The sequence below is a fragment of the Mastomys coucha genome, unplaced genomic scaffold (assembly GCF_008632895.1).
Source record: "Mastomys coucha isolate ucsf_1 unplaced genomic scaffold, UCSF_Mcou_1 pScaffold12, whole genome shotgun sequence".
NCBI classification, from domain to species: domain Eukaryota; kingdom Metazoa; phylum Chordata; class Mammalia; order Rodentia; family Muridae; genus Mastomys; species Mastomys coucha.
Window position 1 is genome coordinate 82,297,882 of NW_022196894.1, and position 14,401 is coordinate 82,312,282.

Here is a 14,401-nt window from a genome sequence, read left to right on the forward strand (position 1 = left end):
ACCTCCAAGTCTCACAATGGTCAGTGGTTCCTAAGAGAAGCCCAGGTGTCAGACCCTGGATGAGAGCAATGGACCTCCAAGTCTCACAATGGTCAGTGGTTCTTAAGAGAAGCCCAGCTGTCTTCAAACAGCTCTCCCCAGAACTTCAGCTCATCCCTGACACAACTCTTCATGGCAAATTATCTACATTTCTCTTAGGGCTGAGAATCCAGGACAGGGACAGAAGATGCAATAAAGTAGCACTCTAGAGGGACATAATAAGGAACAAATTGTTCGCTGGTAAGAAATATTATGGAGGAAAAGTGCAAGGAATGGGAGTAGGGACGAATCTTAGAGACGAGGTGTAGAATTTTACTGGGTGGTGAGAGCAAATAGGAATAACCTGAATAAGTTGGCATAAGAGAGAAAAGAAAAGAGAAAGCATCCTGGCTTGACAGAAGTCATTCCAGCCACAGAGAGAGCAACAGGGTACAGAAGTCCCTAGCAAACACATGCCTATGCATTCAGACAAAAAAAGGAGGTGGGGAATTCTCAGAGAAGAGTAATTTGCAAGATATCACGGGTGGGTGAGGGCAGACTACATGATGTCCAACTTCAAATTCGATCAGCACTCTTGAGGAACACAGGAAGATGGGAGTTTTCCACAAGATGGGCGTGTTTGCCTGTTATTAGCATCCTAGGGGTCAAGGTTAGAAGGAGGCTGATTAGACTGGGGCTGCTGAAATTATCCATGGGGAAAGTGACACCTTCTCAGACCAGGGTGAAGACTCTAGACCGAAGGTCAAATCAAAAAGATCCAGTAGGAAAGAAAGAAACCCTACTCCCGCTGTGCAAACTAGAAGGCACTTCACACCAACAAACATGCCCAGGATCAGATGTTTCTCATCTGTCCCCATAAATTCGCAAACACGCAAATACCCACTCCAGATTTATGTGTGCTTTAGTTCACACTGCATACGTATATAGCAAATGATAGCTGCAGACTGAAGAAATGTGTACTCATATTTACTTGGACAATTTCTTTCCTGTGTCAGCACTTTAGATGTACTGGCATCCTTTAACTCTCGCACACTCACAAGCCGCTGGTGAACAGCTCTGGGAGGCATTTGCATAGAGAGAACGTTGTTTTTCAGAAGTGGCCAAAATGCTTCTCAACCAGCTTGGCATGCAGCAGTGTTTTGCTCTGTGGTGAGGGTGTTCTGGGTTCTCAAGAATACATAAGTGACATGGTTCTGTAAGGTGGCTGTGCTGTCACTCTGAGTGTCACCATAACTATTACAATAATTCTCACAGTGGGATGAGAGTTTACAGACAAGAGCAGGAAGTAGAACATTTCAGGAGGTGATAGAGTAAGTTTGGATCAGCAGGGTGAGCTCCTATGGATGTTAGTTGAGACACGGAGAGCTACAGAAATATCTACAAGAATCCATACAGTAAGAGTGAGGAGGGAAAAGTAGATTTCTTTGGTCTATCAGCAACAAATCAGACACTTCAGTAGCAATGAGCACACAACGTCTAGATGTTGGATTTTTCTCTTATTCTCCAATAAAAGGAAACAGAACTCTGGAGAAATGATGGATTCTTAGATTTGCAGAGGAGAAAAAGGAGGACCCTACAGTACCTTGTCAGAATCACAGAGTTTTTAAAGGGAGTATGTAAAATGAGTGTGTGAGCACACACACACACACACACGCACACACACACACTGTAGGACAGGATTACATATCGACATATAATAGGAAAATTCATTTTAAAAAATGATTAAACACTGGAAAAAAGACAATCTCCTATGCAGAAGAATTCTAAATAATTTACACATATAAACTCTAACCTAGGAAAAGTGGGGCTGCCTGGACTAGCTATCTTTCAATGTTGTGTGGCTGGTGGCTGGCAGTGAGCACAACATACCTTTCATCGGACTTTAAAGATCAGGAATTTCTTTTGAGGACCGATGAGTTTAAGTCAGACAGGTAGGGGTTATAGGAGAATATGGGAAGCCCAAGACAGGGTTTAGCTGAGGAACGGGAGACTGGATCTGAATGAAACTAGTCACTGATACTGCACAGTTTTACTATGTGACCGTACTGTTCACCGTGTGAGCATGATCGGCATAGGCGCTGAGAAGCGTGCCTCCAGGATTCAATTTGTTACCACCCTAAACTGTGCTTGCCATTAACTTTCTTTCTCTCCCCCTCCACTTTCTACAGTTCTGCTGTTATATTTTGTATTTATGGATATGTAACTAACTCAGGTGTGGAAACCAAAGGATGTCGGTTCCCAATAGGCCTCGGCCTCCTTCGGTTAAACTCAGTCTTATTTCCTAGGAGCTGAAAGGCGGATCCTGCAAGGACGTTGTCCTAAATTACAGTTTCTCGAAACACAAATATCCTCACTGGCCGCTTTCTCCCAACGCTTTCCTTTTTTTGCCTCATTAAAAATTTTCAAAACCACATAGTCTTTTTTTAAAAAAAGATATAATTAATTAGAGTTATGTGTGGTGCTTTAAAAAGGGGGAAAAGAAGAAAAAAAAACCACATAATTACTTACAAAACGCCAACCAGGCTGAGGTACAGTGAGGCAAGACAACCACCAGTCATTAGCAAAACCTGACATCACAGTGGGAAGAAAAAGTACACAGCATGCTCTTCCATGTGCCAGAGCCAGAAAGCCCTGTGTGAGGCAGGCTATAATCAAGACAGGAAGAGGCACTTCTACAGAAAGTTTCTGCCAGAGCTCTAGCCCGTCACTCTCCGAACCCTGCCTGAATCTTTCTGATCCTTTCCATGTGGCTCAGCACTTGGCAATCAACAACTGTTCGTTCAAGGTCAACACCAAATGCTCTGGTCTCAGCCCCCAGGTTTTAGCCCCCAGGTTTCCTGACCACTCCATCAAGCCACCATCTCCTGTATCTTCAGTCCTCTCCTCTTGCTTCCCCCAATCCAGACAGCTCTTGTTCCCCACTTTCTATGTGGAGCTCGTTCTCAGGCTCCCACTCCCCCACCTTTAAGTAATTCTAATTATATAAAGACCTGCCCTCTGCTCATTTTCTGCTGTCACTCAGGAATACCACCCAGGCCTAAGGATTCACTTTCTCTACGTTTTCAAGGCTGACCTTCCCTTTGACATTTCTATACTTAGGGTTGTTTTGGGGTTTTTGTTTTTGTTTTTTTCGAGACAGGGTTTCTCTGCCATTTGACATTTCTAGTCACCAGCTAGACACCTAGAGAGGTCATGATGTCCAACCAACTTTTCAAATCCTATGACTGTACACAGAGAACAATGGCCCATTTCTCACTGGGTCAAATATCTTATGAGGAGAAAGAAGAGAATGGAGGGAAAATGTCACAGCACTTAACAAGTCAACTTGGAAGAAATGAGGCCATGCCACTTGAAACTGGCACAGCTTTTAACTGGGCATCAGAACACTACGGTCAGCTCTCAGCACTCACTCTGTTAAAGCACAGAAAAGGGAATTAGGATTTACCACTGTCTCAACAGCACACCTAGCAATGAGCAACACGGTAGCTAATAGAATTAGAACTGAAGCAGATTAACCAGATCCACCAAGCTCTTTTAGAAATCTCTTCAAAGGGGATGAGCCCGTACATAAATGGGTACCTCCTCCTGTCACTGTGCCAGTCTAGTCTTAGAAGGTGCCACTCAGATTTGTAAACAAGGCTTAGTTTCATTACTGCAAATCAATTTTCTGGAGCTTACCACTCCTCAGAGAGCTGAAATAATTGAATTCCTGGACTTCCACGGAGAAAGGTTTGGGCAAGAAATAATTATATTAAGGATTCAAAAGGTAGATTTCTAACTATGCTTTGGCAGCAAAATCCCCTGGGGGATTCTGATCCACTTCTCTAATGCAGCGTTTTATGATGAACTATACAGGCTGACGCAAATAAAATGTAAGTCAGATGGGGACACTCTGCTAACAGAACATAAAGGCAGCAGTTAAGCTTTCACAACTGATAAACAATGGCTTTTAAGTATAAGGAAGACATAGAATGTTAATATGTAACTAGAACTCCTCTCTATCCACAAGCCCTAGGAATATCTATAGTGAATTAAATATATACGTATAATTTGAGACTTCTGGTTGGCTTCATGCTCATCACCTAAGTAAGTATTTCCAAGGTGACAAAAGTCTAGTGTCACATAGCAAAATGAGACCAAGGCTCTTCCTCACCCTACTGCTATCACCAAACTGTCCATGATAGATGTAAATAAATGGAGATTTCTGCTTCCTTCGCCAGATTTTCTGCTTGATTGAATTTGATAATGAAAACGTCTGTTCCTTTCAGAGGGAGCACAAGTGTCATTCAGTTTTCACTCACCAGGCAGAGCATGAATGCATTTGTTTGGATGTAGAAACATTTGAATATGCAAAATCATTTAAATATGCATCCTTACAAGCTGAGGCATATCCATCCTTGGATGCAGCAGTTTAGAGTTCTCTCCCTCAGTAAATCAAGGCATCAAATGAAGGTGCACTCATGCTTCAAACATTGTCAGCCTCCACCCGTCCTCTCCTTTGCACATGCTCAGTCACGCCTTCCTTTCCAGGCTGGGTACTCAACCAGAAAACAGAGAAAATTACCTGCCAATGCTCCTTCCACCCCAACATCTTCCAGGTCAACAATCCAAAGTCACACGAAAAGACTGTTTTATCTCTCTAGATATTTGCGAAGAGCAAGCATTCTGGGCAAGCAGAAACTGAGCTTTTAAATGCACTTAAATCATTTCTTAAAATAAGAAGGTACAAGCAGAGCTTTTGAAGAATTTAAATCTCTCATTTTATATTAAACAATTAGAAAGGAGGACACTACATGACTAATGCTTGCAATAATTAAAGGCGGTACCCCCTTTCAGATAGTACGATGTCTGCCTTTCCTGTTAAATGATGATGGTATGGAACAGGCATTCAAGGAAAGTTATCCTTCAGATCTGAGTTGTCTTACCCCAGAAATGTGGTTTAGGAAAAACACTGGGGGAAACTGACAATAGTTAGCAGAACCTTCTAGAAAAAGAGTGAGCGAGGCAGACCTTCCAACAGCATTCATGTTAGCAGGCTATAGGAGCTTAAAGTTACATGAAATGTGCCCTTAAGGTCATTCCTCAGGAAGGAACATGAAGCCAAGGGCCACTACTTCCTCTTGACCTCACTGAATGTCACGTAACAGTCTGCAAATTCAGTTCATCCTGGGGTTCTATTTAAGCTATATAGTTATCTTCAAGCCTTAGCCTTCAGTTTCTAGGAACAGGAGAGATGGCTACTTCCATCAATCCCTGGAAACTTGCATTTTACAAGTCCGACACAGTAGCCCATCTCTCTGAGAAAATAGAGCTGATGTTCAGAAAGCCACATGAGTACAAAGGACATCTTTGATAACAAGTCTCATATCAATAGAATATTCAACTACAACAATAAATAATAGGTCGTATGTGTATTTTCCTGAATTTTAAGCATTAGTCATTTTTGACTCATTAGGCAACTCTAGTTAGCGTTCCTTCAGCAAGGGCTGTCTGCGTCTGCTTGCAGATGATTTCTCTTCTTCCCAGCTCTTCTAATCTTAAATTTCTCTCTCAGTGTCTCTGTGTCTCAGCCTGCGCACCCCCCCCTTCTCTCTCTCTCTCTCTCTCTCTCTCTGTGTGTGTGTGTGTGTGTGTGTGTGTGTGTGTGTGAATTCAGGCAACCATGTACAAGTAGAGGTCAAAGGACATACAGAGATCAAAGGACAACTCTTAAGAGTTGTTTCTCTCCAAGATCTGGGGCCTGAACTCATGTTTCCCAGCCAGTGCACAAGCATCTCTATCCACTGCGCCATATCGATGGTCCCTAGCTTTAGTACAATCCTAAATTCTCCTCACAAAATAGCATCATTCTAAACTAGAGACCATATCTGTATTTTTAAGAGATACTTTACAACCAATCTTATATTTACATTTAAGTATTCCAAAACGCTTTTTAGAAGTTAAAATTTAAGAATGTGTTAATTACACAGCACCACTTGAAAATATATTAAAAATCAGTCCATGGATGCTTGCCAGGTATTGGCAGCAGGGCTCCTAGTTCACATGGACTTAATTAGTTCTTATGCAAGGAACCAAGAGTCCAGGAGACTTTGATAAAGGAAAGGAACAGGAATAGCAGTGTACATGCACAAACACCCTTCCTTCTCTCTTTCTCCACCTCCTCTGCCTCTCTCACATGAGTGTGTACCACACACATACACACAAACACACACACCACACACACGCGCGCGCGCGCGAGTGCACACAGACACACCTACCTGCATATTTTTCAGAAGGCTAAGAATAACTGTACTCCTTGCCTGTGACAAATTTTAATCATTGCAAATGGTATTCAGCAATAAATTAAGTGATGAAAATAGCATACCATTTCAGCATGGTTTAATCTAAAAATCTCAAATTTATCATCTGTTAGTGTTGTTTCATCTGGCAGTGCTGAATCTTGAACCCCGGACCTCACTCACAGCAGACAAATGCTCGACTACTGCCCAGCATTTCTTCATAAGGAGCTGGCATACACCACTCCTGAAGTGTCCAAGTAGGCTATGTGCCGGTACTCCAGGAGTTACACAGAATATAAGACTCTTCCTAGAGAAGAAACATGGCCTTGGACATCATAACTCACGACAGCCGTAGGGAAACCACTGCAGGGATGGAATCTACTGGCAAGCGTGTGAGCTATATAAAAATGAACAACCAGGAAGCATGTGAACTGTATAAAAATGAACAACCAGGAAGAAGGACAGGAGGAAAACACCAGTAGTTAGGATTTCTGAAGTCCACAAAAAAAAAAGCATGAGCCTGTGATGGAAAACAATGAAGGAATGCACAGAAGGAACAGCAAGGCAAGGACATGGGAAGAAGACGACAATCAGCAGAATGTGACAGGACCAGTGACGTCACCAATAACGGGGGCTGACAACGTGGACTCCCAATACTGCCTGATTGTGAAGGAGTCAAAGGCTAAGAGGCCCTCATGTGACTTCCAACCACTACATCAGGAGGCCGAACTGTGAAGGACAGCAAAGATGTCTGCTCAAGAAATGCAAGGGAACAGCACACAGACGTGAGGGCAAGGGTTCTCTGAAGAACAAAGAAAACCCGAGAAGCCTAGACAGTCATAGGAACTGAAATCAAACGGGCAGAGTGGGGCAAAAGTCTTTATCAAGTCAAAAGGGAGATAGAAGACAAGAGAACATCTCGAGGAAAATATATGCATGCAGGCCAGCAAGCCAGCTCGTGAGGTTAAAATGCTCACCATGCAAGCCTGGTGACTTGATTCTGATCAAGAAACCTAGGTAATAACGGAAGGGGAGAACTGACTCCAAAAAGTTGTTCTCTGACCTCCACGCTTGTATCATGACACAACACAATACACACACACACACACACACACACACACACACACGCACACACATGAGTGAGTGCACGTGTGCATACATAAAGTAATATTTTTTCATCTTTTACAACTCAAAAACCATTTATCTATTTATTTGTTTGTTTGGTGTGTGTGTTTGTCTGAGTGTGTGTATGTGTACCAGTGAAGCACATGCGTGCAGGAACGCCCAGAGGCCCAAAGAGGGTGTTAGATACCTTACAACTGGAGTTCTAGATAGCTGTAAGCTGCTATAAGGGCACTGGGACCTGAACCCAGCAACTCTGGAAAAACAGCTCTTAACCACCGAGGCATAATCTCTCCAGCCCCAAACAACAGATTTTAAAAACACAAACATGCATTGGTACCCTTAGATTTTAGACTCAACGTAGAATTCTGACTAAAATCTTACTATCAGAGCCGTGGCGGTGGATGAAAACAGAGCTCACATCACTCAGCTGGTAAAGTCCTGGCACGCTGACGATAGTCATGCTAACATCAGTATAGGCTGGCAAAAGGTGAGTGATGCCTGCTGTCACCTTAGGAAGTGTTTGGCAGGGAAGTTCCACTCCATGTCTCCTTCCTTTCAAGAAATGTCCCTCCTTTTCCCTCCCCACCTCACTCATTTAAATCCCCAGTTCATTCTTTCAATACATCCTGACAAGCGGGAACTAAGGGGCTCTGACATGCTCTAAGCTCTGGGGAGTTTTCAGTGAGCTAACAAAAAGTCCTAATCACCAAAGAGCTTATATTTCACACAGAAACCAATTATCTCCAAATGCAAAAGCATTGCAAGGAAGCATTGTTAATCTTCTTCCTCATGAAGTATTTATTCCTGATATAGCCCCACAATTATTCTTTTCCCTAAGCAGACTCTCCAATTCACTGATGTAATACTTTTCTGACATGATACCCCCACAGTTGACTGCCATGAAAAGATGAGACTTTCTTTTTTTTTTTTAATGATGTAGCTACTGGTAAGACTTCTGTAATCAAGCTCTGATCCATACTCCCATAAGCAACGCCAATGAAAGGGGTCATTCGGAGTCCAAGGGAATGAGTAACTGGTGACTCGGGTAAGGACCTACTTTTGTGATTTCTCCACTTTAGGTCTCCCTACAGCAGGAGAAGATAGCACACGTAGGACTACTGCCTTCTCTCCTTGGTATACCAAGGTTACCAGCATAGCCTTATATGGTACCTTCATCAAGACAGGCAGTGAAGGTCACATCTTCAATGTCTCCCCAAAGAGACAGGTACTAAAGAGGTGGCAGAATGCTGGAGAGATGGACCCTGGATGGGAGAGGACGTTATGTTACTGGTGGCCTTGCTCTCAAAGAGAGGTGTGAGAACACCCTAGCTTCCCCCTCTCCCATTATTTTTTATTGCTGGCCATGAGATGAGTGGTTTTGCTCAACCATGTAATCCCATCACCACCTTACCTCACCATAGGCACAAAACAATGGGGCCATCCCACTGTGCACTGAGCTAAACTAAGAACCTTATCCTCGGAGATCCGCAGAAAGCCTACCAACAACACGTATGACATTGGTGTTCACACTGATGTCTGCGTGCTTTAATAAAATAACTTCTTATTGTTTTTTTTCAATGTTCTGTGTTTCTTTGGCTAACACTACTTAAGAGCCCACACTTTAAAATTTGCTTTACTTTCTATGTTTTCTTCGGCACTATAACTTTCCCAAACTCCGTGAAAGGATTCTAAAGCCACACTAGGGCCAGGCTGGGAGTCTGCAGCAGGTAATCCATCAGTGCCATCTCCTCCTCAAGAGTCCCATTTCTGCGACGTTCCCCACGCTTCTGCAATCTGCACTTGCTGCTCTCCAGACGGCTACCCAGCTGTTGCACTAGGACTTTCTTTCTCTGTTAGGGATCAAAGCCAAAGCTGAAGACGCACTCATAGGAAGAGAGACTTAGAAAGAGGGACAGAGAAAAGGGGCCCCTGGGACATATCATCGGGGATATGAAATTCATCAAGGGGTATGTAAAAACCAGAATGTTTAATGAGCTACTCAGTAACTACCATGACAAAAAAGGACTGAATTTATCCCCATTGTGGAGAAAAATGAGAGCCTTCTGCATGCACCTATACTTAAGCCAACCAACTAACTTTCCCCCCTCCCCACCTCCCTCCCTCTGTACTTCCTTCCTGGTTTTTTTTTTTTTTTTTTTTTTTTTTTTTTTTTTTTTTTTTGTGACAGGGTCTCACTTTGCAACCCTGGCTATCCTGGAATTCATTACATAGACCAGATTGGCCTAGCTCTCACAGAGTTTTGCCTGCTCTGCCTCCTGAGTATTAGTGTTAAAGGCCTGTACCACCTTGCTTGGCTATAGCTAATATTGATGTTAAAATGTCTTTTAACATTCACTGTTATGTCATATCAATTCTTATATTCTTAATGTTATTTTTTAGATAATTATTTTAAAAGCCCACCACCTCCTACCCAGACCAGCGGTATTTTATCAGTAAATAGAATATCTTCATTAATTCAATCTTAGTACTCTTGTTAAAATTCTTACCTTCAAAACAAGTAGAATGGTTTTAATACTCATTACTTTGTAAATCTATTATCAGGCAAAACAGTATCTAATTCTAATTTGTCATATTAAAACTAAAAATAAGTTAAGTCTATGAATTCTATAGAGTCTGACATTTAGGTTTCTGGACATTTAAAGGATATTTAAAGTCTAAAACAAATGTCCTTCCATCCTCTTGCTTACTTTCAAACTTGATGATATTTTTACTCTTAAATATTTTACCATTGGCTGATATGTTTAAGAAAACAAACAATAACAACAACAATAAGAAAAATCTGTTGGGTGTAAGTTAACACAACATTTGTTGTACAGTTATCTATCAGGTAACCAAATACATACTGCTTAACCTAAAAAAGACCAAGATGGTTGCAGATTATTCAGAGAGGCAACCATCTAAGATTCAAGGCAGACTTATCTTAAAATGTTATTAAAACTATAAAATTCAATATGCAGAGAACAGAAACTTAATTTCCATTCTGCATAAGGCCATTGCAACCTGCACATTTGGGGTACCTTCCTTAGCAACAGAGGCATACTAAGGTGTCATCTCATAGTTCCTCAACTTCTAATTCCTCTTTTGGATTACAATACTAACTGCACTATGGCCCTATAAAAGCAACAGTGATTTTTCTTAGGCAACATACTGTAGCACTGCTAGTCAGACACAAGCGCAGAAATGTGCCAAGTTCAATAGTGGATCCATTATACCATGAAGAGAGAAGTCATTCGAATGGAAAAGTTTTAAAAAAGCAAAACCAAAAACCACCACCTCCCTGAGGGACGATGAATGATGTGCTTTGAATTCCACATATGATACATGATAAGATGTTTACTCAATCAAGTCAGATCCTATACTCTGGTTCTGGAAGTATCAAAAATAAAAAGGGAGAGGAGAGAGCCAGACTTCTTTCCCAAGGGAGGGAGGCCATCCATTTCATGGGAGAGTGGTGCCAAAGGTAATGTGATACACTCCCCATCTCACGAGCAGTGAGAGATTCTGCAGAGCACGGAGTCCAAGCCAATCACGGGTGTACAGAGAACTCAGCTAATGTTATGCTGGTCCTTTGTCAGGGGTTAGGAGGTCGCATGCCAGAAACGACAGGCGTTTTTCTCAAGATTTGCTTTGAATGTTTTGAATTTCAATATGGCAATGTCTAAGACAATCTTACCCTTGTTTTTAGGTCACATCTTTGTGGGAATTAATTTCAGTAAAACTCTCCTTTGTCTAAAATATATATATTTGGATACAGTGGGAAGTCTCAGAGAGTTTGAAGATTAGTGCTAAACAAAAATTCTTTGTTTCAGAGGCAAATTATAGAGAAGAATGCCACTGACTACCTCTGTAATTATCAGAAAATTTTGTCACTCCGGTTTATTCTGTACCAAAGGTCTGACCTTTATCAACATGATATCTATTGTGGAATTTTAATATTTATTGTCTCAAATTCACAACATTTCTTGTATGATTTAAATTAATAAACCAAGAGGACAGTTGTTTTAATACTTTTTTTTTATGTGGTAGGCATTGAGACAAAGTTTCTCTGTGTAGCCTTGGCAGTCCTGGAACACACTCTCTAGACCAGGCTGGCTGAGAACTCCAGAGATCCACGTGTGTCTGCCTCCTGGCATATGTCACCACTGTGGGGCCTAATTCTTTTCTTTTTTTAAATCATAAAGAATACAAAACAAAAAAAGAATACAAATAATATGAAATCAAAGGCTCTGGTTCTGATGTGAACACATTGTGGTTGTGTGACTTATATCAAGAAATCCAACTTCTCTGTCAACTGACATTTATATTCCAAAGGAAGACCAACAGAGCCAACCTAATGGGATAGCCATTCCAATGGAAGCCCTATGCCACTAATGACAAGACATCAAGATGAAGGACAGATCAAGAAGCTAGGGAAAGAGGGAAGGAAGGAATGGAGACAGTGGGTGCAAACATTATGACATGAGTTATGTGTGTTCTTTAATTCATTTTCTCAAAACTGAAAATACACCACACATACACATTAGTGTATTTTATGTGCCTTGTGTGTCATATCTGAGACACCTAGAAAATGTTGCCACTGCCAAAGAAATAGTGACCACATTGCTTAATTCAAATTTAAGCTCTTTGACAAAGCAAGAGACAGGTATGCTCTGCCTGTCAACTGACAATCTATTTCAGGTCCAATGGGAAAAGACCAGGGACTTATGAGAAACACAATAAAAGATTCAAACAGGCCAAATGCCTGCTGGGAGTATCTAATGACCATCTAGTCTATTAGCAGTCAGGAACAGTTAGAGTCAGTGTGCTGATTTATATCAGCTGCTGCACCAGACCTGGGAAATTTCCTAAACATGTCACAAGTGGCCTGCCTCCTTGAATTATGTACTTCAATATCCAAGGAGCTCAGAATCTATTCAGAAGATCAAAGAGAAATCTGGTCCTTGCCGAAGATAGAGGCAGCAGGGAATTCGGTCCTCCTCATTTTCTCAGAGGATCTCCTGGACAACTTTGAGGCACCTCTCCACTTTCTCTCACCCTCCTGTCTGACCTGTATGTACATCTCTACAAACCTCAACCAGTGCAATCATTCTCCAAAAGTTGAGGGAAAAGCCTAGGACAGGTCACTAACTGGTGTTTGTTACATAAACTAGGACTAAAAGGCAAAGTAGTGAGATTGTCCCTGAATGATATAATGAGGTTTATTATAATGAAAACTAAGATTTTGGTAGTTCCTGTGTGCCTGCAATGTAAAATCTGGCTTCTGGCTAAAGCTCTATAGCATAAAATCTGAATTCAATACCTGGACATTATTCATTTTACATTCTCTTATTAAATCTTGACTTCTGAACAATACAGTAAGGAGCTAATAAGGACTAAAGGAATAAGGAAACGTAAGGAAATGCACAGACCATCAAATGGTCAAGTATCTGGTTCAACATTTCCTTCATTGTTAACTCACTGAATATGAAACACAGGTGAGATCTTCATTCTAATGCCCCATGTTTTCTGTTGATGTCTCAAATTACATGCACAAATAAGCAGAAGTCAGCATGTCCTTTAAAGACTATATAAAAACAGGAGTGGGAGGAGCATTTGAGTGTAAGTGCCCTTGAAGGTTGGAAGAGGGTGTCAGATCTCCTGAAGCTAGAGCTGCAAGCAATTGTTGGTCACCTGACCTGGGTCCAGGAACCGAATCCAGGTTCTTCAGAAGAGCAGCAAGTGCTCTTAACTGCAGAGCTGTTCCACCAGCTTCCAGCATCCTCTTATGGAATCCATTGCCAAACAAATACTATACAAGTCCCTAGAGTCTCCAGTAGTCATCTTGATTGGCAAGGTTTTGATTGGAGCCCTTGTAGCTGGTGTTGGAACTCAAACCCACCTCCTTGAACCTGGGAGGGGAACGGAAATTCTCTAAAGAAGAATTTATTTTAGACTTTATACAAAGTCATCAATATCTGTCTGCAGCTTCTATATAAAGATTCTCACAACCTTCTTATTAGTCAATAACAATGGAAACATTCAGGTGGAATTTATCAAATCAAACAGGGCTATGCCAGGCTTGTTCACATGAAATGCCAGCAAGGAGGCATGGCAAGATTGAAAATGGACTTAAGATGGCTTTCCCAAAAGACAAAAAGAACTCAATTTTTAAAGATAAAAATGAAAGTAAAATTTGCAGGCCTTTGTGAACACACAGTTTCCTTCAGTTTGATCAGAGTAAATAGAAAACCAAACAATTCAGCAAACATATTTCTTGCCCATTCTCAACTGTAGGATCAAGGAGTATAGCAAGTGATTTATACTTCCTGACCATTCTCAACTGTAGAAACAAGGTGTGCCCTGGGAAAGGGCTTTTAGAGGAATTAGTGAGAGTGTGGAAACCTTGTCTTATATTCTTTCTGTGAAATCCTGTGAAGAAATAGACAAAGTCTGCCATATGTAACATTGGACAATGTAAATGGGAATCCCTTGCAAGACTATGCTTTCATCAGCAGGTATTATTCACTCAGAAGGCCCAGGACTGGCCAGGGGATGAGAGGCTATTCTGCGTCAGAGAGATAAGAAATACTGTTCTTTTATTAAAAGAATAAGGGGCAGTACCTACAACATCCAAAACACTGTAAAATACAGTCATGTGGTATTTCATAGGGGTCGGGAGGGGGACTCTCATGCACTGTGGACACTAATATCTCAAGTCTCATAGAAAATGAGTATTTCCCTATAACCTAAACACAAGTTCTTACAAACGTTAACTCACCTCCCCCAGCATGGGATACACATTAGTAGTCGAATGCTTGCCTAACCTTTATGAAGTCCTATGTTCATTCTCAAGCACCACAATAAATAATAAAGAAACAAATCACTCTCCTTACTTATAATATCTAATGCAATTTAAATATTACATAAAGACAGATACAGGATTGTTTGGAGTTGGCTCT

At 41.4% G+C, this 14,401-nt stretch overlaps 1 protein-coding gene across 6 annotated transcripts in view; it reads right to left on the minus strand.

Annotated features, from left to right (window-relative positions):
• App (amyloid beta precursor protein) overlaps nucleotides 1-14,401 on the minus strand; it is a 228,643-nt gene that overhangs the window by 139,255 nt on the left and 74,987 nt on the right. The window lies entirely within an intron of this gene.